Source organism: Salvelinus sp. IW2-2015, linkage group LG4q.1:29, assembly GCF_002910315.2.
Source record: "Salvelinus sp. IW2-2015 linkage group LG4q.1:29, ASM291031v2, whole genome shotgun sequence".
NCBI lineage: Eukaryota > Metazoa > Chordata > Actinopteri > Salmoniformes > Salmonidae > Salvelinus > Salvelinus sp. IW2-2015.
In genome coordinates, this window is record NC_036842.1 from 79,060,846 (window position 1) to 79,087,631 (window position 26,786).

At 44.8% G+C, this 26,786-nt stretch overlaps 1 protein-coding gene and 1 long non-coding RNA gene across 2 annotated transcripts in view; one reads left to right on the forward strand and one right to left on the reverse strand.

Moving 5' to 3' along the window:
• LOC111962587 (leucine-rich repeat-containing protein 4C-like) overlaps positions 1 to 26,786 on the forward strand; it is a 102,234-nt gene that overhangs the window by 20,983 nt on the left and 54,465 nt on the right. The window lies entirely within an intron of this gene.
• LOC111962588 (uncharacterized) lies at positions 12,130 to 12,846 on the reverse strand. The gene is made up of 3 exons (XR_002877124.2): positions 12,634 to 12,846; positions 12,340 to 12,524; positions 12,130 to 12,232 (listed from the first exon to the last, which is right to left on the reverse strand). It is a non-coding gene; the product is annotated as an uncharacterized lncRNA (long non-coding RNA).

Sequence of the window (26,786 nt, forward strand, 5' to 3'; positions counted from 1 at the left end):
AGGCTATACACAGGGGGTACCGGTACCGAGTCTATGTGCGGGGGTACAGGTTAGAGGTCATTTGTACATGTAGGAAGGGGTGAAGTGAATTTGCATATATAATAAACTGCGAGTAGCAGCAGTGTACAAAACAAATGGAGGGGGGGGTGTCAATGTAAATAGTCCGGTGGCCATTTGATTAATTGTTCAGCAGTCTTATGGCTTAGGGGTAGAGGCTGTTAAGGAGCCTTTTGGACCTAGACTTGGTGCTCCTGTACCTCTTGCCGTGTGGTAGCAGAGAAAACAGTCTATGTCTTGGGTGACTGAAGTCTGACAATTGTTTGGGCTTTCCTCTGACACCGCCTAGTATATAGGTCCTGGATGGGACCACCTGATCCATGTATGGTGTTATATTACTAATTGGCCTCCCATGTCACACCTGTGTCATGTTAATGAGCCAGATGCATCTCATCGGCATATTCATGAACTGGAAGGTTTGCCTATGTTATAGGACTGCAGAGGTGACTCTGTGTGTGTTTGTGTATGCGTGTGTGTTAGTGTGTCTCTGTGTGGGTGGGTGAGGGTTTCTTTGTGTGTGTGTGTTTCTCTATGTCTCCGTGTGGGTGGGTGTTTCTCTGTGTCTCTCTCTCTGTTTCTCTCTCTCTCTGTGTGTTTGTGTGTGTTAGTTGCTGTGTTTCTCTGTGTTGTTTGTGGGTGGGTGTCTCTGTGTGTGGGTGTGTGTGTGTGTGTGTGTGGTTGTGTGTGTGTGTGTGTGTGTGTGTGTGTGTGTGTGTGTGTGTGTGTGTGTGTGTGTTGTGTTAGTGTGTTTCTTTGTGTGTCTCGTGTGTGTGTTAGTGTGTTTCTTTGTGTGTGTGTGTGTGTGTGTGTGTGTGTGTTGTGAAAGTGTGTGTGTTAAAGTGTGTGTGTTTCTTTGTGTCGCTGTGTGGGTGGGTGTTTCTCTGTGTGTGTGTGTGTGTGTGTGTGTGTGTGTGTGTGTGTGTGTGTGTGTGGTGTGTGTGTGTGTGTGTGTGTGTGTGTGTGTGTTAGACTAGGGAGGTTATGCACCCTTCACTGTTCTACTTTGATTTATGTTGAAGTCTTCCTGAGAAGCAGTTACAATGCTTGTAGTCTCTGCATCATGTTTTATGCCACCTCTGTTGAAATGAAAAGATTTGTATAGTTGAAATCCCTGTGGACATGCACTGCATTGTAGAAAAACATGTATCTCTTTGTCTCACAATGTCTGAACAAAGGGATGTAAATAAAGAGACAGAAAAATGTGAAGACCAGGTGGTGCATGTTCAGCCATCCATTTCAAATGTAATATAACCTGAGTAGTTTTAGGCTGCAGCATCAGTCAGGGTATCCCCCCCTGAGGGAAATGTGTGTTTGCAGGGTGTTGCGGCCAGGTTAAAAGGATCCTAAGCCTTGATGGAACAGGTAGGACCCCTCAGTTACTGGCGTGTTGTGCTATGCCCATCCCCCCATCTCGCCTCCCTCCCTACCGGGGTGTTATGTATTAGCATAACACTGATGGGGGCATGAAAGAGACATAAAGTCCTTCTGTATCCATTAGCTTCATCTCAAGGTGTTTCCTTTTATTCCAGAAAGGCCCCATCACAGCCTGGTCATCACAATGACTTCTCTACACTACGCTCAAAGGCTGCACTATTTATTTTTCTCAGCTTTTGAATTGGAAAGAGAGTCTTTGGTTAAAATGTCTTAACAACTTAGACTCAACAACATGTACTCAGAGAAGCCTGTCCTTTCTGAGGAGCTGAGGCCCATTTCAATGAGGTCATAGAGGATAGGTTATGTTGAATGACGGCCCTGAGGATATGTTCAAGGTCAAACAAGTATCATAGCACACTATCAGAGAGACTGCGCTGATTTAGTTCAAGCATTATTATATCTAATAAGACTACTTCCCATGATTCACACTGATATTTTGGCTGCTACAGACCAAGACCTGTTCCCTCCACAGTCACCCTGTGCACTCCAATCCACTCTCCTGTTCTCATCTCTCCCAGGCATTGTTGGCTAATTGGGATAAGCTCCTTGTCTGTTTGACTTCACTCCTCAGATTCAGGAGATGAACCTCAACGGACAATTGTGTTTCCTGTACAGAACGAAATTACACATAAAAAAGTGGGTGGGGGAAAAAAAGTGAAAAAATATTTGATAGCAGCCTAGTGGAGTGTTAGCCATAGCGTCTGATCCAGCGTCTGATCCAGCACACTGACTTAGACGTGTTGCTGAGGCATTCATTACACTTTGTTAGGAATGGCAGCTATCAATCCGTAAATGAGCCGTACAAGTCATATAAATTATGCCGAAAGCGCGGAAATCCCTTCCGTAAGTGTCAAAAATGCAAATGTCTTAAATGGATGACTGGGCGGGTGGCTAAAGCTTATAGGAGGGAGTTTACTCCCCAAAGCCATGTTCTCTCTCACCAGCTGTTGTGACAGCATAGGTTCCAGTCCATGTGAGGGAACATACTGTAGATCCTCAGGTATAAGGGAGAAATAGTGCTATTTTGTCCCTGGCTCTGTGGATTCCATTAATTTCTTAGTATATTTATGAAGTTTGAACATGAAAAATAAAAACATAAACTTTGTCATTTACGTCAACTTTATTTTATTGGTGGTTCAGCATCTGGACAGCTTCTGGGCAGTGAGTCTCCTGTGAGACTGGGTAGTGAATTCAGACGCCAAGCTAAAGTAAACCCAGCTGCCTACTAACCTATGCTGACTTGACAGGAAGAGCTAAGACAAGTCTCCTGTCTCAAGCCATTGCATCCCCATAGAACCTTTACCTTCCCTTTGGCTGCCATTCAACTTCATCAGATGAGGATTGTTTCCAAATTCTTTACCTTATTACCCACGTACATTAGCTAATGATGCACTGGCTTTTTCAAATCGAGTGGGCAGAATGTGCTGTTGCAGCTAGACGACAGTCTCTGCTTTCAAAGACCTCCTGATAGAGCAGAAAACTCTGGCTCTTAGTTGCAGGGGTGTACAGAGTAAGTTAGCCTGCCACCTCAGGGTGAGTCCATGTGAGGCTCCTGTAGAGATGTGGGAGCAGGCCGGTATACACTGAGGGTGGTGCAGAGTTCTATGGGGGCAGGCAGACACGCTGAGCAAATGAAAATCCTACATCTGCACTGAGGATGGAGCAGATATCTGTGGGGGCAGGCAGGGATACGGATCAGTTCTAAGGGGGTAGACAAATAGAGGATGAAGTAGTTGTATGGAGACAGAGAGGAACACACAGATACTGAGGATGGAGAATAGGGTTTGAGTCTTTCTCAGAGAGACTGTGGGGTAATATGGAGACCTGTACTGTTGGGCCCAACATGAGGCTTCTTTAGTTTCCATATCTGTCTGACACATTGTGTGCTTGTGTGTCTGGTACACATAAACACACACACTATGTATTTCTCTGTGTATTTCTCAGACGCTCTCTTACACACACACACACACACACACACACACACACACACACACACACACACACACACACACACACACACACACACACACACACACACACACACACACACACACACACACAGTAGACACAAGCATTAGCGCTCACATACCAAGACAACTCCCTCTCACGTTCTCTGTTATAATCTCCCCCTCTCTGTCACACAGAAACACACAGGGAGTCTCTTTCTCTCCCATCTTTTTTTACCCCTCCTGACTCAGTTTTCTTCTGTCAGACTAATCTCAATGTGCTCTGCATGCTCTATGCTCAGTAATTGGTTTAGAGAACTGTTTATCCCCGGCCCCCACACTTCCCCACTCGCGCCACACCGAATCCGCTCCCCTGCATGCCTTCAATCAGACAGCCATTCCAGGGAGCAACAATGTCTTGGCTGATTTTGGCACTGCTGTCCCACAGGTAATGGGAGAGATTTAAAGAAGGCTGCCGCCGACCTGCACAAACAGCCCTGAGGTTGGGGGAAAGAATAGCAGCTCATCTGGAAAGTGACCGCATCAGTGCTTTTGTTAGCCACCTAGCTGGAGATTGTGTAGTTGGTGCTGATAGTTTGGCCGCTAAGCTAAGCTACCCCTGCTAAACAGAACACTGCCACTGTGTCACAATTAGCCTTGATGGCTGCAGTCATGATTGCTGGGCCTGGTGGCGCTGGAGTCAATCCGTCTCCCGTCACGGTAATATCACTACTGTAGAGATCATTATCAAAGTGATGAATTCTGCAGCCTATTCACCCTGAGGATTTCACACCTGGACAGGAATCAAGGGAAAATACAGGCAGTTGTTAGCTTTGCTAGATCTCCTCTGACTCCTGTGTTTAACAAGATCACAGTGGACAAAATTACCCTGGTCTCACTCACATGGTCTAATAGTAAGGCCTCAGGTCTTGGAATTGGAACAGATAAGCACTTTTTTCTCTCATCAACACGTGTTCCCATAATATATTCCTGGAAGCAGGAGCAAACCAGGTCAAATAACCAGGTCAAATAACCAGGTCGAACGTTTAAAAGGCAGAGAATTATAATTTTTTAAACCACAACCTCATATTCTGAGAAACAAGTATGTCCAGAAGTAAACACTAACTGGACCCCTCTTACAGTCTGCATTAAGCTTTGGCCCCAGGTCTACACATGCACACACACACACATACACACACACACATGAACACACATGAACACATACACACGTGAACACACAAACACACTTGAACAGACACATGAATACACGCCAGATTTACACAGACTCATACACCCACACACACACAGATCCAGCAGCTCTGACTGATTAGAGTGCATGATTAATTAGGAGACAGATTGCTAAATGCCTACGTTCATGGTCTGACGGGGAGAGGTAAAGTGTCTCTGTGGTGCTGAACACCCTCCTCTGCCCCTCTTTTCTCTCTCCTCTCTCAACTCTCTCTCTCTCTCTTTCTCTCTTCTCTCGTTTTCTCCCTGTCTATATTAAGCTCTTCTGGGCTAATCATTCCTAGAGGACGGCAGCCCAACAATATTGCCATGACTTGACACACATCTGTGCTCAATCAGATTCCAACAACATCCTTCCTTTAGACTCCAACTACTGCCACAGTCAGAGAGGATGAAAAGCATTTTTCTCCCACACGTCTCTCAATCTTATCATTTCACATTTGTTTTAATAAACTTCCTGATTCTGTTTGTCCCTCTCTCTCGCTCAGCGTAATCTCTTCCTGTCCGTCTTTCATTGTGTGATTAAAAGTAAGCTTTCACATTTTTTTGTTCCAAATACTGTATCCCTGCTCTTCTCTCATCCCCCCACTCCTCTGTTGTGCTTTGCTGGTGCTGGACCTTGTGGGAGGTGTGTGCTGTAATTCATGTGTTTGAATATGGAGAATATGTCCAGTTTTATGGATGGCACTGACTTTGGCAATTTCTCCACTGGCTCTGCTCTCCACTAGTATAGGCTTCAGCTGCCTCAGAGGACCATATCCCCAAAGAGAGAGAGGCATATATCAACAAACAAATATCGCCAAACAGTCACACGCACATGTAAGCTAGCACACACACGCACGCACGCACGCACGCACGCACGCACGCACGCACGCACGCACGCACACACACACACACACACAACACACACACACACACACACCACACACCACACACACACACACACACACCACACAACACACACACACACACAGACACACACACACAGAGACACAAAGAACATCCCACACACAACAAACACAGAGAGAAACACACTAACACACCACAAACACAAAACACACACACACACACAGAGAGAGAGAGAAACAGAGAGAGAGACACAGAGAAACACCCACCCACACGGAGACAGAGAGAAACACACACACACAAAGAAACACTCACCCACCCACACAGAGACACACTAACACACACGCATACACAAACACACACAGAGTCACCTCTGCAGTCCCATAACAAAGGCAAACCTTCCAGTTCATGAATATGCAGATGAGATGCATCTGGCTCATTAACATGACACAGGTGTGACATGGGAGGCCGATTAGTAATATAACACCATACATGGATCAGGTGGTCCCATCCAGGACCTATATACTAGGCGGTGTCAGAAGAAAGCCCCAAAAATGTAGCATGTTGTCGTCGTGAGTATAGAACACACGATCGAGAATAGAACGCTGAAAAGACTCCATGACTATCCTCTTATCTTCTTTAGTAGATTCCCATTCAGGATGGCTAGCTCTCTTGAACCTGTTCTTCTAGAAGGGTTCAAGAGGTTTGAGAAATGAGTTTTATGTCTGGACTCAATGAAATCGAATCTCACCATCCTTGAGGTTTAGAATTGATTTTCAAAGATGATTGAATGAATATGCTCAAGGTAATTGGATTTGTTTAATTTTCATTATGAAAGACTATGTGATAGGCTGCCTCGATCAGAGCAAATTAATGCATTCATTTCACATCCCCACCATTTTGTTTAACACTCTCTGGAACTTGACACTTGATCTGTGAAGTGTATGTCAGACAACATCTTCTAGAGCATTGGGGTGTTTGTGGTGTTCGGTCCACAAGAGTTGAAATCAGTGGTTACCAATAATAGCATCTTCCTGGTTCACATTAGGCATCTTCCTGGTTCACATTAGTCTGCCTGGGGATTTTCTTAATGAATGTGCTTTCAAGCTGGATGTGATCTGACTGCTAAGACACAGTGCTTGAGGCTCTCGCTGCTCTCTCTCTCCTCACTCATTTCTTTCTTTCTTTTTATCTATATCTCTCTCTGTCCTCTCCCTTTTCTCCTCGGCCTCTTCTACTCTCTCTCTATTTCTCTCCTCTCTCTTTTTCCTCTCTGTCTCCTCTAATCTATGTTTCTCTTTCTCTCTCTCTTTCTCTCTGGATCTTCAGCTAAAGTTGAAACCTACCCAGCTGAACGTGTCTTCTAAGGTGACCTGTGTTTGTCCCCAACTGAAACCCTATCATTTGTGTACCAGTGATCAAATGGATTTGGGATTTGTCACAGCTTAACCATGTGAATATTATATTCACCTATTTAGAAGGTTCATTCATCACTTACCAACCCTGACCTCATCACTTGAGAGGGTATTTGTAACACTGAAGTTACAACATCTGTTTTGTGCGACTACCCCTCCTCACATCTAAATGTATTGGGTGTGTTATGACTATTTTGGTTACGTCCCTAAACAGTGCCCATGGGGAGACCCAGCTGCCCAGGGTTCTGATGACAGACTGGCTGTTCTCAGAGGTTCAGCCATTTCCTCCTCCTCTGGCTGTTCCTCTGGGCTTGTTTTTTCACAGTTTTGGGGTCTCTCAGGCCAGGCAGAGGACCACAAACACACACACGCACACTCACACTCACTCTGAGCCTGATCAAACACTACTGGACTGCACCCATAACTAAAGAGAGAACGGTGCTTGTTTGCACTGAGTTTACGGACGTCATCTGTAATGGAACATTTGCTCCTGTTTGAACTGCAACAAGCTCCTTCTCATGAGCAAATCTGAAACAAAGCCATGAGCACTGTTCTTTTGATCCATGCTTTTGATGCCAAATTAAATGCACAAGCTTCAAACTCGCGAGACAACACAGCATCCAAGAACACAGAAGATGCCAAGACACTTCCCACTACAGTGAGGTGAATGGCAGATGTGGCAAGGGAATGTGCGTCTCTCTCTCTCTTTCGCTCTCTCTCTTTGTCTTTCTCTCTCTCCCCCCTCTCTCTCTTCCCCCCGTCTCTCTCTATCTCTCTCTCTCCCCTTCTTTCTCTCATTATGAAAATAGTATCACAAACCTGATTATTATTCTCTCCTACCCAGACAGGATCAGAAGAGAACAATCAGGGAGAGTAACTGTGCTTATTCTATTTTTAAATCCTGCTTATGTAAACCGCCAAGTGGCGACGCTGATGAAAGACTATAATTGTATAACAGGTCTAGATAAACGTGTTACTGAATATACCTGATCTGGATATGTACCTTGATGAATCCAAGTAGAGAAGCTGCTCAATGTGTGGTGTGTGTGTGGTGTGTGTGTTGTGTGTGTGTGTGTGTTGTGGTGTGTGTGTGTGTGTGTTGTGTGTGGTGTGGTGTGTGTGTGTGTGTGGGTGTGTGTGTGTGTGTGTGTGTGTGTTGTGTGTGTGTGTGTGTGTGTGTTGTGTGTGTGTGTGTGCTGTGTGCGTGTGAGTGTTGGCGTGCGTATACATATAAGTGTTTGCTTGTGTGTGTACCTGAGGCCTGCTCTTCTGCAGTGCTACCTCATCCATGACATGTGTATCAGACACCTAAGAGTTAATGAACAGGCCCTCAGCACCTCTGGCCCTGATACATCTTCCAGACATCCACATCATGAATGACTATTCAGCATATCAGCAGGAGCAGTCTACATATACAAACACATGCTGGCAAGGATGCTTTGCATGGATGCAACACACACACACTCATTGTGTATTTATTCCTTGTGTTATTATTTTTCTATTATATATATTTCTGTTCTCACTGCGTTGTGGAAGGCCTGTCATGCCAAATAATGTCTTCCGGCCAAATATGTCCCCCTCTATGTCACAAATGGGATTCGATAAACAACTACCGTCCGTTGCTATATCAACGGTGTGACGACCTAATGATTAACATTTTGGAGATTCATTACAGCCCTAAATGACATTCTTTTCATCAGACGCTATTCAAAACTAGGCTGATTTCCGCGACAAATTTCACTGTTTAAAAGTTTTATTTTAGCTAATATAAATGAAAACATTAATTCAAACTACTTTTGGGTACCTGCTAACATTACAACATGAAATCCATATCTTAAAACATTTGCTATGTTTTTGAAATGACAAAGAAAACACGTAATCTGCTTGACACATTGAAGTTACTTTACCTTACAGATCACGTAAGTTCAGCTAATTACCACTCCATTCATATGGAAATCGATTTGATTCATACACTTGCTTGTCTGGCTGTCATGTTTTTATTTTAACCTGCCCTTCCCTTGTCTACACTGAAATAATATAATTTCACTAGTCCTCTATTATGATTATTTTTTTTCTATCTCGCATAACTCATTAGTACACCCTTTGGTTGAATATATAATGTATCTATTGTAGGTTCGAGATACAACAATGAATAATGTGGAACAAATAAATAGCCATCAAAGGATACCTTACAACTTACAATAATGAACACACCTTGTGAAAACCAACCTGGCAATATTTAGATTGTAATACATAAACTTTGGATAGTTTTGGTACAGTGTGTCATTAATTTATTTTCCTAAATTGTTTGTAGGCACTAACAAGGAAATCATAGACTAAACATGCAGAATTTCTGTGTGTTGTGAATATAGAGGAAGTGGTTGCTGTGTGGGTGGGGAGGTTCTGCCTGTCACTCGTTCTCAACAGGCAGCCGTTCTCGGAAGAGACTTGAAGAGGGAGACTGCAAAGTCCAGGCACTGCTGCTCACTTTGTTCTGAGTGTTACAGTGCTAATGATTTTAGTTGATCTGTGTATCTCACATATTATGTGACCAGTATGATAGAGCAAGAACACTTTCTTAGCAGATAATGACAACAACAGTAGCTGTAGATGATATAATGACAAGTTGGAGTGTAGTTGGTAATGGAGGATGTCAGGTGGATCCACGTCTGGGTGTTAGGCAGAACCCCTAGGTCTTGGAGAGCAGGAGCAGAGTTAAAGGGAACAGGTTAGGAGACAGCGACGTAAACAAGCAAACACACAGGTTACACTTTACTGTGAGAACATTTGATGGACTAGTGCAGTGTTATAAATGGGAGATATGTATTTTTCAACACTTTGGAAGGTATAGCTTACCTCAAGCTTGTCCCCCTCCGACCCAGAGCACAGAGAATCAGACTGATCTGAACTCACTGGTTCTGGTGGATGGGACACCTCCTGGAGGGCACGCAAAGTCAATGGTCCTAAAGTCATGTGGAGGTAAATTGAAGAGGTACATTTTTATAAGCATAGCATAACTACCATTTCTTACTTTCTTGCATCCTCTGTTAGGTGACCTAAACTGGGACATGCTTAACACCCCGTCCATCCTACAATCTAAGCTAGATGCCCTCAATCTCACACAAATGATCAATGAACCTACCAGGTACAAGCCCAAATCTGTAAACACGGGCACCCTCATAGATATCATCCTGACCAACATGCCCTCTAAATACACCTCTGCTGTCTTCAACCAGGATCTCAGCAATCACTGCCTCATTGCCTGCGTCTGTAATGGGTCTGCGACCAAACGACCACCCCTCATCACTGTCAAACTCTCCCTAAAACATTGCAGCGAGCAGGCCTTTCTAATCGACCTGGCCCGGTTATCCTGGAAGGATATTGACCTCATTCCATTAGTAGAGGATGCCTGGTTATTCTTTAAAAGTGCTTTCCCCACCATCTTAAATAAGCATGCCCCATTCAAAAAATTTAGAACCAGGAACAGATATAGCCCTTGGTTCAATCCAGACCTGACTGCCCTTGACCAGCACAAAAACATTCTGTGGCGTACTGCATTAGCATCAAATAGCCCCCGCGATATGCAACTTTTCAGGGAAGTTAGGAACCAATATACACAGGCAGTTAGGAAAGCAAAGGCTAGCTTTTTCAAACAGAAATTTGCATCCTGTAGCACAAACTCCAAAAAGTTCCTAAATTATATCATAACCACCATCGATAAAATACAATACTGTGCAGCTGTATTCATCGACCTGGACAAGGCTTTCGAGTCTGTCAATCACCACATTCTTATCGGCAGACTCAACCGCCTTGGTTTCTCAAATGCAGTGGTGGGCCGTCAGGGCCTGCAAGGCCTTCTCTGCTGGCCTATATAATTTTTTTTTAAATATATTTTCCCACAAATATGTATTAAATTATTCCCCAGAGTAAGAGTTATACTCTTCGATTTCATACTTTCCTCTTTGGTGCACTGCTTCCAGCCCCAGGTTGAGATTTGGAGGTCGGTCTTTATGTTAGATCTTTTTATCCAATCATATTCAGCCCTCTGTGTTGCCAGGGGTTCTAAATCTGCTCTCAGGCCTTCAGAATCAACAGTGCGGGGCGCTTGTTAGCTTTAAGTGAATGGAAATTAAAATTTTTGTGTCAACCAATCAGCTTTAGATTGGCTATTTGTACGCCTGCTGGCTGGCTCCAATGTTTTACACAGGAGCCAGCTAGCAGGCCCTAGGGCGTCCACGTCTTTTGATTGGATTACCAATATTGAGAGGCAGGTCCTATGGGCAGGTCTATGCAGATCTAGGAAACTCTACTTAAGCTGTTTTTTGAACCCACAATGGCGGGAAGGAGGAGAAGATATCGATTTCGTCGAGGATATAATTATAACCGCCATTCTCAAGCGAACTTTTTCAAGAAAAAGTTAGACATTGTAAGGAGAGGATCGCCCGACGCCACAAAAGCCTGTCACAGGCGGGGAAAGGGGTTCGTTCGCTCGCCACTTTCAAAGTTCAACTACGAGCGCTGTCAATGGCTCAAAGGCTCCGAGAAGCACTGCAAACTGTACTGCTGGGAATGCCTATTATTTGCAAGTGATCGATTTGGTGTTTGGAGCCACACTGGCTTTGCAAACTTGAGTTGTCTGTTAAACACTGTTTACCCAAAAATTTCAATTTGTCAATTTCAAGGTGACGCAACGCCTGGTTATACTGCGTTTCTGTCTAAATGTATAGTGTCTAGAGCCATGGCATAATTGATGATAATAAGAGGTGGATTAATTCGGGTGGGACTGTGTAGTACCTCACTGAAGGCCTAGGCCCCAGGCCCACGGCACGCCACTGCTCAAATGACTGCCTCGCCTGGTTCACAAAATACTTCTCAGACAGAGTTCAGTGTGTCATCTATCACTCCAGTGTTTAATTGCTAAATTGAAATTACTTCGCCACTACGGCCTATTTATTGCCTTACCTCCCTAATCTTACCTCATTTGCATACACTGTATATAGTTTTTTTTTCTATTGTGTCATTGCCTGTATGTTTGTTTATTCTATGTGTAACTCTATGTTGTGGTTTGTGTCACACTGCTTTGCTTCATCTTGGCCAGGTCGCAGTTGCAAATGAGAACTTGTTCTCAACTGGCCTACCTGGTTAAATAAAGGTGAAAAAAGTCAACCAAAGCTTAACATGCATTGTCTATTGGGCTTCAGCGAAGTGTAGGGCGTCAGTGCTTCCAGTGGTCGACCGTCCAACTGCTCCAACTGTGGATGATTGTTGGCTTCCACCGAGGTAACCCTAGGAAGACAAAGAGAAAATGATCAGTGTTAGGGAAGCTAAAACTAGCTTCAGGTTATTTTGTGAGCAAATCCAAATAATTATTATTTGAGATTTTTTATATTCACTTTAACAGATGGTGATCCCAGCTAGGAGCGAAGGAGCAGCAAGGTTTCCCAGGTCTCGCCTTCCTTTCGTCCTTCTTCCAAACCAAGTAATTCACCCGGATGTCATAGCTCTTGGTCCCCCTCTTGATTCGGCTCTGGTAGCTCTCCTTCTGTTTTTCCTGCGCCTTGTCCATGTTCAGTCTCACCTTGATTGATGACAGGAATACATGCAATTATATTTTATATTACAAATACATTTTTTGCACATCTCTTGGAGGGACTGAAAATAAACGAACAGCAGACAATCCTTTTTACCTGGTCGAAAACCTCCACATCCTTCTCAGCCGTGCCTGAAGGTCGAAGGCGTTCTGATCTGGATTGACAACTTCCACCACATCAATAGCCAAACAACAACACTAAGTCAATCACACATTTGATAGACTACAGTATATGCAATAATTGTATATAATAGAACCTGATTGATAAACAAAAAGTTATTTCACTTGCCCAGCTTTCCACCTCCTTGACAATTCCCCATCAGAAGAAAGCATAGGTTGATTTTGGCAATCATGAGCTTCACTCCGAAATGTCCAGCATGCATCTCGGTCAGCACAGCAGCCTTCTCCTCCTTAGTAAAATTCACCCTCCTGTGTGGCTGGCCATCCTTCCCCCGTAAGTAGATATGACAAGTTGGAAGAGAAGAGTTGTTGAAATACCCAAGTCTAAGTACATTTGCACTGCTGTCTTTCTCTCTCTGTTTCTCTCTCTCCATCTTGCTCTCTCTCTGTCTTCCACTTTCTTCCCACCTCTCTCTCCCTCTCTCTTTCATTCTTTCTTTCTCACGTTCTTCCTCCCCCCTCTCTGTGTCTGTCTAGCGAAGACACCTAGTTAACGGAATTTGTAATTACCATAATTCCTTACACCTATCCATTTGATTGAGCCGGTTTAACTTATAGCTAGACAACTCAATATGACAGAGGTATAACTATATAATTGGAGGCTACTGAGGGGAGGATGGCTCATAATAATGTCTGGAATAGAGTCAATTGAATGGTATCAACCACATAGAAATCACGTGTTTGATACCATTCCAGACATTATTATGAGCCATCCTCCCCTCAGCAGCCTCCACTGAACTATATGTATAGCTAGCACCTAGCAAACATTAGATGGAAAATGGTTGTGAATTTCTCTGAATGTTGCGCCTTTTGTTGAGATCAGTGGTGTCTTCATAGTACTTTGCCTGGTTGGAAAGATGAAAGAGAATCTCCTCGAGGGATGCCATTGAAGTGCAAGCTACATACAACAGAAAGCTACAATAACAGTTACAGTAGCTTGCTTGCTAGCTAGCTAATGTTATATAAATACACCTTATATAGGTGCAGTAGCTAACAATGTAAATCTAAAAACAGCTTACATTATTTATTCCTATTTAACAATATGTACTTATATAAAGACACATACATGGTAAAGAAAGTGTTCTCTTTCCAGTATTTTCGGTCCTCTGAAACAGCAGGTAGTCAGCAGGTTGTCACTGTCAAAAACACCGTCCTTGGAGAGCAATTCTGAGGTAATAATTTTGCACTTAAACTAGAACTGCCCGCATCCTCCTTTCTTCGCGACCACTACCGGGTAAAATAGAGCCAAGCAACCAGCATAGCAACGGACGCTTTGGTTCATTACGTAATCCGGTTCAAGTTCTAGCAACAGCCCTAGCAACAGAAGCTAGAGCTCATCGAATCCCATTGTGACGTAAAGGGGGACACTATTTGGCCGGGGGACACTATTTGGCATGACAGGCCCGTAAGTAAACATTTCACTGTTCTTTACGAAGCATGTGACAAATAAAACTGGATTTGATTTTACACTCACGCACACACGCACGCACACACGCACGCACACACACACACATACACACACACACACACACACACAGCACCACCCCTCCTCACATACTGACTGAGGTTATCTTGTTTCCTTTGTTTAATTGTGTTTTCAGCTGAATTATCAAAGCAGTTGGATCTGCTCTAATATATGCAAACGCTAACCAAGTCAAAAGAGAGAAAAGAGAACAAACAATAAACAATGGGAGCTCTTGCTCTTGACAAGGCTAACCCACTGCTGCTACTCTAGCTGAGTTCTGATGAATGCAGTGATAGATATTTTTAATATTGTAAAAACATAAAAAAGGTCCTTGTGTCTTTGCATGTGAGGATATTTTATAGCATACAGTGTGGTTCCATCACACAGTCATTAGAAAAACACGTCATTACACTGGGGTAAAGGGAGTTGAGAACTGTTTTAATTTTAGACTTTATCTCTTCTCCATTGCACTTATATTAATTTATTACGTAATTTAGTTTGGCAGAAGAGGAGCAAAACAAAGTGCACTTTAGACTCTAATTGATGCTGGTTCTCCTGAGTCTGCACCCTCAGCATTCTTCCTCCCTCACCAATGAAGTTAACTAGGTGGGGGAGGGAGAGTGGACGCAGGAGGGATGGAGGTAGGAAAGGGGAAGAAGGAATGAGTGGCTAGTCTGGGCTGTGTGTGTGTCTTGTGTGCTTGTGGATAACTACGTAGTGTTGTTGTGTGTGGGGTGCACATTTCATTTCCTCCCTGTCTGTCCATTGTTAGTCCAGGGCTTTGAGAGGCAAAGAAAGTGGAGATCCATTTTCTAGGCTCTGTTGTGACGGAGATTAGCTGAGGCTGGGCTTGTTTCTATTTGAATAATCTCTCTCTCTCGTTCCATTCTGCCTTTTTCTCAATCTCCATGTCTCTTTTTCCTTGTCTCTTTCTTTCTTTCTTTCTTTCTTTCTTTCTTTCTTTCTTTCTTTCTTTCTTTCTTTCTTTCTTTCTTTCTTTCTTTCTTTCTTTCTTTCTTTCTTTCTATCTTTCTTTCGTTCTCTGTCCTTTCTCGCACTTTCACCCGCTACGACAATCCACGGCACCGCTGAACAGGGTTATCTGTGACGTTCTTCTCCGTTTCTCTACTGGTTCCCTCACAGCACACATGTGGACAGGGAGGAGGAGGGGTGTTTGTGTACGCTGGGTCGGGGGGTCAGATTGATAAAGGAAGTGATGCTTAAACAGGAAACAGTCAGGAAGTGTAAATTCACAGGGCGCCACACTCTCGTCAAGTGAGAGTTTGCAGGAAGGCTTGCTGCCTGGGTCCACTTCACCAGAGCCACAGTGTCACCTTAATTATGTAGCTTCTCCAAACCTCCAAAATCCAATAAAATCAATGTTATTTGTCACATGCTTCGTAAACAATAGGTGTAGCCTAAGATTGAAATGCTTACTTATGGGCCCTTCCCAACAATTAACAGAGAAAGAAAATAGAGAAATAATAGAAAAGTATTAACACGTTATAATAAAAGTAATAACAAAGAGACAATGAGTAATGATAACTTGGCTTGTATACACTGTTTACCAGTACCGAGTCGATGTCCAGGGGTATGGGGTAATTGAGGTAGATATGTACATATAACTAGTAATACATGTACTATCCTGTTGGGATAGATAATATACAGTAGCAGCAGCACATGTGATCAAAAAAAGTTATTGCAAAAAGGGTCAATGCAGATAGTCTGGGTAGCTATTTGATTATCTATTTAACTAACTATTTAGCAGTCTTGGCTTAGAAGATGTTTAGGATCCTGTTGGTTCCAGACTTGGTGCATTGGTTTTGCTTGCCGTGTGGTAGCAAAGATAACAGTTTTGGGTGGCTGGAGTCTTTGAAAACGTAAGGCTTTCCTCTGACACCTTCTGGTATAGAGGTCCTGAATGACAGGGAGCTCAGCCCCAGTGATGTACTGGGCCATATACACTACCCTTTGTAGTGCCTTGCAGTCGGAGGGATGGGGTTGACGGGGTAGCATAGCACTTTTCGTACATAACCCCCCCCCCCGGAAGACACAAGCAGGCCCAGCGCATGCCTAGGAGACCCAGCTTTACTCTGCTTTATGTAGCCTCATTTCACCTCCCAACTATAACTTACACAGCAGCCCTGGCAGAGTTAAGGTGTTAGCAGAGCTGCCGTCCACATCGTAAGCCTTGTCCGATCCCAAGAAGGAAGGATGAAAGGAAAACACAAGAGAGGACGGAGGGATGAGGGCTGGGTTTTGAATGACTGTGGAGTGCGATGGGGGTGCCGTTAATAATCAGGGCTTGAATAAAAGTGTGTGTGCATGTGCATGTGTGTGTGCGTGCCTGCGTGTGCGCGCGAGTGTGTATGTGGTGTGTGCTCTCCCACATAGACTCAGACAAGACTGATGAGGAGCCTGGATCTCAGCATGGCTGTCATGGTTCAGTCTGGGCTGAAAGGAGTTTGAATTAGAGGTGAGACGGCTGGAGAGGCAGCCGGGAGGAGGAGGGAGACTAGAATGAGCAGAGTGTGAGCTCACTGGGGAAGATCAGAAAGGTGGGAGATAGAGAGAGAATGGTGGGCAAGAGAGGGTAAGAGAAGAGAGAGAGCAAGAGATAGAGGTAAAGCAGAGAGAAATGCAGAAAGAAAAAGGAAGATAGGGAGAGAGAAACAGGGAGCCCCAAGAGTGTACATCCCTAGTCAGTAATTCCACTGGGGCTCTCCACACAGCTCTTCAGTTTCATCTCCAGATGAAAAATATATAACCTCTTCAGACGCCCTGCTTCTCCACAGAGAGAAGCAAGAGAGAGAGAGTTGCTCACTTTCCATCTGTCTCTATCTCTATCATTTCACATGCATACTCTCAGACACACATGTAGACTCTGTCTGGTAAGCCTGCTGTTGACACACACACACATACACACACACACACACACACACACACACACAACACACACACACACACACACACCACACACACACACCACACACACACACACACACACACAACACACACACACACACACACACACACACACACACACACACACACACACACACACACACACACACACACACACCCACACCTCCATGATAGCCATCAATTACAGAAAGCCACATGCAAGCATGACTCCTTTCACTGAAATATGGCCTATATCCTTCAGCTGTTACCCAAATACACTCCTAGAAAAAAGGTGCTATCTAGAAACAATAAGGGTTCTTTGTCTGTCCCCATAGCAGAACCCTTTTTTGGTTCCAGGTAGAACCCATTTTGGTTTCAGGTATAACTGTTTTGAGTTCCATGTAAAACCCTCTGTGGAAAGGGTTCTGCATTGAACCCAAAATGGTTCTACCTGGAACCAAAAGGGTTCTTTCTACCTTTAACCAAAAAGGGTTCTTCAAATGGTTCTCCTATGGGGACAGCCGAAGAACCCTTATTGGTTCTAGATAGCACCTTTTTTTCTAGGAGTGTAGATATGGCCAATGCCAATATATCAGATGTCCACGACTGTATAGATGAGCAAACAAAACTAGCAGAACTATTCGGTCTTGATAACCAAACATGTCTATGGAATACAGGCTGTACTGTAGCTCGTCCAGTTTCTCTTCAGCTCTATCCTGCTTTCTTTTCTCTGTCCCTCCCTATAGCTCTCTCTCTCTCTCGTACAGACACGTTCTCACTGACTCTCTTTCTCTCCCTTTATACCTCTTTCTTCCCTCTGTCTGTTACCTCCTCACATCTCTAACCCACCCTTTGTCAAAGCTGCAACCTACTTATTCAGAATCCTGTACTAAATACAACATCCAATCCTACTCTCCTCACTGTGACTCTCTCTGCTATGTTTCGGTGTCAGGGAGTCTGCACGGCAGGCAGTTTTGCTACAGTATCTGACTGTAGTACCCTGACGATTCTCTGATGCGTTGGTGCGTACACTACACCCCCTGGACGGGGAGGGCCGGCGGGCGGCAACAGCTGCTGCTGGCACTGAGGCTATGGGCTAGACTGGGGCGAGATCGTTCCGGAAAGCACCGGAAGACGGATGGTCTGTGCAAGACAGAGACGCATGGCTGATGGCGCGTGGCCTGTACTCCTCATCATCAGCTGCCTCTCTCCCTCCCTCTCTTCTTTTATCTCTCTCCTTCTCTCTCTATATACCTTATCTGTCTATATCTCTATCTTTCTTCACTGTCCCTCATGCAAGAGATTATCAAAGAAAAAGAAAATATGTCTCCTCGCAGTGCTCTCTTTCTCTAGCAGTGCTCGCTCTCTCTCCAGCATAACTCTTTCTCTCAAGCAGTGCTCTCTCTCTCTAGCAATTATATTTTTCTCTAGCAGTGCTCATTCTCTCAAGCAGTGTTCTCTCTCTCTAGCATTACTCTTTCTCTCTAGCATTACTCTTTCTCTCTAGCATTACTCTTTCTCTATAGCAGTGCTCTTTCTCTCTATTATTACTCTTTCTCTCTAGCAGTGCTCTCTCTCTCTATTATTACTTTTTCTCTCTATTATTACTCTTTCTCTCTAGCAGTGCTCTTTCTCTCAAGAAGTGTTCTCTCTCTAGCAGTACTCTTTCTCTCTAGCAGTGCCCTCTCTCCCTAGCAGTGCTCTCTCTCTCATTCTCTCTAGCAGTGCTCTCTCTCTAGCAGTGCTCTCTTTAGCAGTGCTCTCTCTTCCTATCAGTGCTCTCTCCAGCAGTGCTCTCTCTAGCAGTGTTCTCTCTGGCAGTGCTCTCTCCAGCAGTACTATCTCTCTCTCTAGCAGTGCTCGCTCTCTAGCAATGCTCTCTCCCTAGCRGTCCYCTCTCTCTAGCAGTGCTCTCTCTCTCTWGCAKTRCTCTTTCTCTCTRGMAYTWCTCTTTCTCTCTAGCAGTGCTCTCTCTCTCTCTAGCAGTGCTCTCTCTCTCCAGCAGTGCTCTCTCTCTCTAGCAGTGCTCACTCTCTAGCAGTGCTCTCTCTCAAGCAATATTCTTTCTCTCTAGCAGTGCACTTTCTCTCTAGCAGTACTCTTTCTCTCTAGCAGTGCTCTTTCTCTCAAGCAGTGCTCTCTCTTTCTAGCAGGACTCTTTCTCTCTAGCAATGTTCTCTCTCTAGCAGAGCTCTCTCTCGCTAGCAGTGCTTTCTCGCTAGCATTACTCTTTCTCTCAAGCTGTGCTTTAGCTCTCTAGCAGTGCTCTATGTCTCTAGCATTGCTCTTTCTCCCTAGCATTTATCTTTCTCTCTAGCAGTGATGTCTCTCTAGCAGTGCTCTCTCTCTAGAATTACTCTTTCTCTCTAGCATTACTCTTTCTCTCTAGCAATTATCTTTCTCTCTAGCAGTGCTCTCTCGCTCTTGCAGTGTTCTCTCTCTCTAGCAGTGCTCGCTCTAGGAGTGCTCTCTCTAGCAGTGCTCTCTAGCGGTTCTCTCTCTAGCAGTGCTCCCCCTCTCTAGCAGTGCTCTCTTTCTCTAGCAGTACTCTTTCTCTCTACTAATACTCTTTCTCTCTAGCAGTGCTCTTTCTCCTCTCAAGCAGTGTTCTCTCTCTCTAGCAGTACTCCTTCTCTCTAGCAGTGTTATCTCTCTTTAGCAGTGCTCTCTCTCTAGCATTACTATTTCTCTCTAGCAGTGCTATCTCTCTCTAGCAGTGCTCTATCTCTAGCGTTACTGTTTCTCTCTACTATTACAATTTCTCTCTATCAGTGCTCTTTCTCTCTAGCAGCGCTCTCTCTCTCTAGCATTACTCTTTCTCTTTAGCATTACTCTTTCTCTCTAGCATTACTCTTTCTAGCAGTGCTCTCTCTTTCTAGCAGTACTCTTTCTCTCTAGCAATGCTCTCTCTCTAGCAGTGCTCTCTCTTTCTAGCAGTACTCTTTCTCTCTAGCAGCGCTCTCTCTCTCTAGCATTACTCTTTCTCTCTAGCATTACTCTTTCTAGCAGTGCTCTCTCTTTCTAGCATTACTCTTTCTCTCTAGCATTACTCTTTCTAGCAGTACTCTTTCTCTCTAGCAGTGCTCTCTCTCTCTCTAGCAATGCTCTTCTCTAGCATGCTCTCTCTCTTAGCAACTCTTTCTTCTAGCAGTAACTTCTTTCTCTCTAGCTGTGTTCTTCGCTCTACATACTCTTCTCTTTCTAGCAGTTACTTCTTTCGCTCTAGCATGCTCTCTCTCTAGCATGTTCTCTCAGCGTACTCTTCTCTCAGCTGTGCTCTCTTCTCTAGCAGTGCTCCCTCTTCTTCTAGCAGTGCTCTCTCTCTCTAGCATTACTCTTTCACTCTAGCAGTATCTTTCTCTCTAGCTGTGACTCTTTCTCCCCAGGCAACTGGCTCTCATTCTTCCTAGCGTTGCGTCGTCTCTCTCTTATTAATTATTCCTCTTTCTCGTTCTCAGCAATGCTCTCTCTCTAGCAGTTGCTTTCTCTCTCTGCATATACACTTTCACTTCGAGATTACTCTTTCTCTCTGCATTGCTCTTTCTCATCTAGGCATGACTCTTTCTCTCTAGCATTACTCTTTCTCTCTAGCAGTGCTCTTTTCTCTCTGAGCAGTACTCTTTCATCTCTTTAGCAGTTGCTCTCTCTCATACGTCGTCTAGAGTACTTCTTTCTCTCTAGCATGACCTTTCTTCGTTAGCAGTGCTCTTTCTCTCTAATGCAATTTCTCTTTCTCTCTAGCATTTGTCTTTCTCATCTCCCCTAGCAGTTGCTCTCTCAGCAGTGCTCTCTCTCTTCTCTAGCAGGTGCCCTCTTTAGCAGTGCGTCCTCTCTCCCTAGCAGTGCTCTCTTATCTGCCAGCAGTCTCTCTGTAGCAGTGCTCCGCTCTCTCTGCAGTGCTCTCTCTCTAGCCAGTGCTCGCTCTCTCTAGCATGCTCGCTGCTCTGCTAGCAAGGTGCATCTCATCTCTAGCTCAATGCTCTCGTCATAGCTCAGTGGCTCCTCTCTCCTCTAGCTCAGTGTCTCTCTCTCTAGCATACTCTTGTCTGCTCTAGATTACTCTTTCTCATCTAGCAATGCCTCTCTCCTCTCTAGCAGTGCTTCTCTCGCTGAGCGGTGCTCTACGTGTCCTCTCTAGCAGTCCCTCGCCACTCTATCCTCTCTCACGCAGTGCTCTCATCTCCTTCTGCAGTACTACCTTTCTCTCTGAGCAATGCAATCGTTCTATCTGAGCGTCTCTCTCAGCTACCTTTACTTTTCTCTTAGGCATTTACTGCATTTCTCTCTGATGAGCAGTCTACTCTTTCTCTTCGCCAGCTGACTCTTTCTCTCTCTAGCAGGCTCTCTCTCTCTAGCATTACTCTTTCACTCTAGCATACCCTCTTCTCCTAGCTGCTTCTTTCTCCCCAGGCAATGCTTCTCTCTCTAGCGTTGCTCTTCTCTATTATTACTCTTTCTTCTCTAGCAATGCTCTCTCTCTAGCAGTGCTCTCTCTCTCTCTAGATTACACTTCACTCTAGCATACTCTCTCTCTGCAGTGGCTCTCTCTCGTCTAGCAGTACTTTCTTCTAAGCAACTATCTTTCTCTCTAGCGTGCTCATATTTCGCGGATCTAAGCATTACTCTCTCTTTCTAGCAAAGTATTCTCTTCTCGCTCTTACAATGCTCATCTCTACTTAAGCAGCCTGCGTCTTCTCTAGCGAGTACTTCTTTCTTCTTCTAGCTGCTGCTCTCTTCATCTCTTAGGCATGCTCTCTCTCCTCTCTCAGCTCAGTGCTCTCTCTTCTCATAGCGATTATCTTTTCCACTCTAGCATACTCTTTCTCTCTAGCGTGTTAGCTCTTTCTCCCAGCAATAGCTCTGTCTCTTGACGCGTTGCGTTCTTCATCTCATATATTACTCTTTTCTCTAGTCCAATGACTCTTCTAAGCAGATGAACTCTCTCTCTTCTGTCTAGCATACACTTTTCACTCTAGGCATTATCTTCTTTCTCTCGTGCTTGCTCTTCTCCTCTAGATTACTCTTTCTTCTCTAGGCATGACTCTTTCTCTTAGCAGTGCTTCTTTCTACTCTAGCCCATTACTCTTTCTCTCTAGCAGTGTCTCTTCTCTCTCATCGTAGCAGTACTCTTTTCTCTCTAGCATTACTCTTTCTCTCTCAGCAGTGTCTTTCTCTCTATGTCATTACTCTTGTCTCTCTAGCATTTGTCTTTTCACCTAAGCCAGTCTCTCTCAGCAGTGGCTCTCTCTCTCTCTGAAGCAGTGCCCTCTTTAGCAGTTGCTCTCTCTCCCTAGCAGTGCTCTCTCTAGTCTCCAGCAGTTCTCTCTCTAGCAGTTGCTCGCTCTCTCGTAGCAGTGCTCTCTGCATCTAGCAGTGCTCGCTCATCTCTAGCAGTGCTCGCTCTCTCTAGCCAGTGCTCTCTCTTCTTAGCCAATTGCTCCTCTCTAGCAGTGCGTTCTGTCTCTCAGGCCAGTGCGTCGTCTTCTCGTCTAGCAGTACTCTTCTCTCTAGAATTATCTCTTTCTCCTTGCAGCTGCTCTCTCTCTCTCTTAGCTAGTGCTCTCTCTCGAGCTAGCAGGCTAAAACTACTCTCTCGTACAGTGCACTCTCTCTCTCTGCAGTGCTGCCTTCGTCTGCTGAGCAGTACTCTTTCTCTTCTCTAGCAATGAATCTCTCTATCTGATGCTCTCACTCGTCTAGGTGCATTACTCTCCTCTCAGTGCTTACTTCTGTCTCTCTTAGCAGTACTCCTTTCTCTCTAGCAGTGCTCTCTCTCTCTCTAGCCAGTGCTCTCTTTCTCTAGCGAATACTCTTTCTCTCTATGCAGGCTCTTGCTCTCAGCAGTGTTCTCTTCTCTCTCAGTCTAGCAGTACTTCTTTCTGTCTTGCTGTGCTGTCTCTTTCTAGGCACGTGCTCTCTGCATCTAGCAGTACTCTCATCTCTGTAGCGAGGTGACGTGATTTCTTCTCTAGCAGTGTCTCTTCTCGTCTAGTCAGTACTCTTTCTCTTCTTAGCCAGTTGCTCTTCTCTTAGCAAATGCTACTCTCTGCTATGCAATGCCTCTCTCTCTAGCAGGTGATCTCTCCTACTCTCTAGCATTACAACTTTCACTACTTAGCATTACTCTTTCTCTGTCAGCATTATCTTTCTCTCTAAGAATGTGCGAATCCTCCTTCTCTCGTAGCTGCATTACTCTGTTTCTCTTAGCAGGTCTTTCCTCAGCATTACCTTTCTCTCTGAGCATTTGTCTTTACTCCCTAGCAAAGGTGCTCTCTCCAGTCCAGTGCTCTCTCTCGCTCTCTCTAGCAGTGCCTCCCTCTTTTAGCATTACATCTACTCTCGCCTATCAGTGCCCTATCTCCTATCTCCAAGCAGTGCTACCTGCTCTCTGAGCAGTGCTTCGCTCTCTTAGCAGTGCTCTCTTCGTCTAGCAGTGGCTCGCTCTCGTCTAGCAGTGCTCGCTCTCTCTAGCAGTGCTCTCTCTCTTAGCACAGCTCTCTCTGCTTAGCAGTTGCTCTCTCTTCTCTAGCAGTGCTTCTCCTTCTTCTTTTCGTAGCAGTTCCTCTTTCTCGATCTAGTTAATTATCCTCTTTCGGGCTCCTATGCCATGCTCTGTCTCTCTCTACGCATGTGTTCTTTCTCGCTAGCAGTGCCTCCTCTCTCTCCACCAGCATGCACTCTCTCTGCTCTAAGCAGTTGCTCTCTCTCCTAGCGACGTACTTTTCTCCTCTGAGCTCACAGCAATCTCCTATATCTGTACTCTCTTCTCGTGCTTAGCATTATCTCTCTCGTCTAATTACTCTTTCTCTCTAGCAGTACTTCTTATCTCTCTAGCAGTGGCTCTCTCTCCAGCTCCCTACAGCTGCTCGTGCTCTTCCTCTCAGCGATATCTGCTTTCTCTCTAGCAGTGCTTCTTGCTCTCAAGCTTCAGGTCTGCCTCCTCTTCGCATAAGCTCCAGTACTCTTTCTTCTTGCTTGCTCTCTCTTTCTAGGCAGTGGCTCTCCTCTCTAGCAGACTCTCTCTCTCTAGCAGTACGATATTTCTCTCGTGAGCAGTGCTCTCTCTCTAGCGAGTACTCTTTCTCTGCTTAGCAGTGGCTGCGTCTCTCTAGCAATGCTCTCTCTCTAGCAATGGCTCTCTCTTCTAGCAGTGCTCCCTCGCTCTAGATTACACTTTCACTCTAAGCATTGACTATTTCTCTCTATGCTATTACTCTTTCTCTCTGACTTATTGCTCTTTCTCCCTCTAGCCATTCACCTCCTTTCTCTCTGCAGATAAGCTCCTCGGCTCTCTAGCCTTCACTCTTTCGTTCTAGCATTTGTCTTTCTGCCCTTAGCAGTGCTCTCTCCAGCAGTGCTCTCTCGCTCTCGTCTCTAGCCAGGCCTCTTTAGCAGTCTCTCTCTCCATGCCTAGCAGTGTGTCTCTCGTTATCTCGCAGCAGTGCTCTCTCTAGCAGTTGCTCTGCTCTCTCTTGCAGTGTCTCTCTTGAGCTCAGTGCTCGCTTTCTTCTAGCTCAGTGCTCTTCTCAAGCGCATAGCAAGATGCTCCCTCCTCTACGCAAGGCTCTCTCTCTAGCATGTGCTCTCTCTTCTCTATGACAGTGCTTCCCTCTTCTTAGCAAAGTACTCTTTCTGCTCTAGAATTACTCTTTCTCTCAGCAATGCTCTCTCTCTCCTAGCGTGTTCTTCTCGTGCAGTGCTCTTCTGGTGCTCTAGAACAGTGCACTCTGCTGCTTCTTCATAGCAGTGCTTCTCTTCTGCTCTTGCGAGTACTCTTTCTCTCTAGGCAATGGTCAATCTCTCATGACTTGACTCTCTCTCGCTAGCAGGTTACTCTCTCTCTATGCGATACCTCTTCTCTCTAGCTGTACTTTGCTCTCTAGCACGTGTCGCTCTCCTCCTAGCGAGTGCTTTCGTGTTCTCTGCAATACGTCTTATCTGCTCTAGGCAGTGCCCCCATGCTCTCAAGCAGGTGTTCTCTTCTCTGTCTAGCTTTCTTTTACTCTTTCTCTCTTGCTGATGCGCTCCTTCTTTTAGTCAGTGCTCTGCTCTCTTCTATGCTCACGTACTCCTCTCTCTACGAGTATCTTATGTTCTCTCTCTAGCAGTGCTCTCTCTCTAGCAGTACTCTTTCTCTCATATGAACGTGCTCTCTCCTCTAGCAGATGCCTCTCTCTCTATGCAGTGCTCTCTCTTCATCTAGCAGTGCTCTCTCTCTGTCTAGCAGTACTGCGTTGCTCTCTAGAATTACTATGTCTCTCTAAGCAATGCTCTCTCTCTTCTCTAGCTTCAAGTGCTCTCTCGTAGCGAGTGCTTCTCTTCTAGCGCAGTACTCTTTTTTACTTTTAGCTCAGTTCCTCTACTCTGCGTAAAGCCTAGTGACTCTTTCCTCTACTAGCAGTACTTCTTTCTCTCTAGCAGTGCTCTACTACTAATAAGAAACAAATATACTCATCATACTGGAGCATAATGTATTAGACATTACTCTCTTCTCTCTAAAGAAGTGCCTCTCGTATAGTCAGTGGCTTCTCTCTCTTCTCCTAGGAGTTTCTCCCCTCTCTCTTAGATTACTCTTTCTCTCTGACAGTGCTCTCGTCTCTCCGAGCTATACTCTTTTCTTGTGTAGCGTATTACTTCTCTTCTAGGCGAACTCTCTCTCTTCTCTCATAGCAGTATCTTAACTCGATCTACGAGTGGCTCTAATTCTCTCTAGCAGTGACTCTCATCTCTCTCTAGCATTACTCTTTCTCTTTAGTAATTCCTCTTCTTCTCTCTAGCAAGTACTCTCTCTCTAGCATGTGTTCTCTCTCTCTAATTACTGTTTTTCTTCTCTTAGCAGGCCTCTCTCATCTAGCAGTGCCTTCTTCTACATCTTGCTTTCGTCCTCATCATTCTCCCCTAGCAGGTGCTCTCTCCAGCAGGTTATCTCTCTCTCTCTCTCTGTCTTCTCTCTCTCTCTCTGAGCACGTGCTCTCTCCAGCTCATGTGCTCTCCTGTCTTATGCAGTGCTCTCTTTACGCAGTGCTCTCTCCAGCAGTTGCTCTCTCCAGCAGTGTTTTTCTCTCTCATAGCACGCTCTCTCTGTATAGCAGTGACATTGCGTTCTCTGCTAGCAGTACTCTTTTCTCTAAGGCAGTGCTCTCTCTCTTCTAGCCCGAGCAGTGTCTTCTTCCTCTTCCTCTAGCAACTCTTTCTCTTCTAGTCAGCTTACTCTTTCTCTCTTGGCATGTCCTGGCGAATTCTCTAACTCTTTGCAGTGCCCTCTCTCTCTCTTACGCAGTGCTCTTCTCTCTCTCTAGCAGTTAATCTTTCTTCTCTTAGCATTATTACTTTTTCTCGCTAGCAGTCTGCTCTCTGCTCTCCAAATAGTCTCTCTCTCTCTAGTCAGTGCTTTCTTCATCTCTCTAGCAGTCTTCTCTTACTCCTCTAATAGGGTGCTCTCTCTCGTCTAGCAGTACTCTTTCTCTTAACAGTGCTGCTCTCTCTCACTGCATTGCTTTCATCTGTCTCTTCATCTGTCTGTCTATCTGTCTCTCGGTCCGTCTGGACTGTCTGTGGGTCTCTCCTCTTTTGTTGCTTATTTTTTTTGTAGATCTTTCTCCCTCCCTCCTATCCCTCCATTTCTCTCCTCTCGTGCATTCCTCCTAAAATTATTTGTTTCAAATTGTTTCAAGCTTAAAACCTAATCTAATATTCCCATA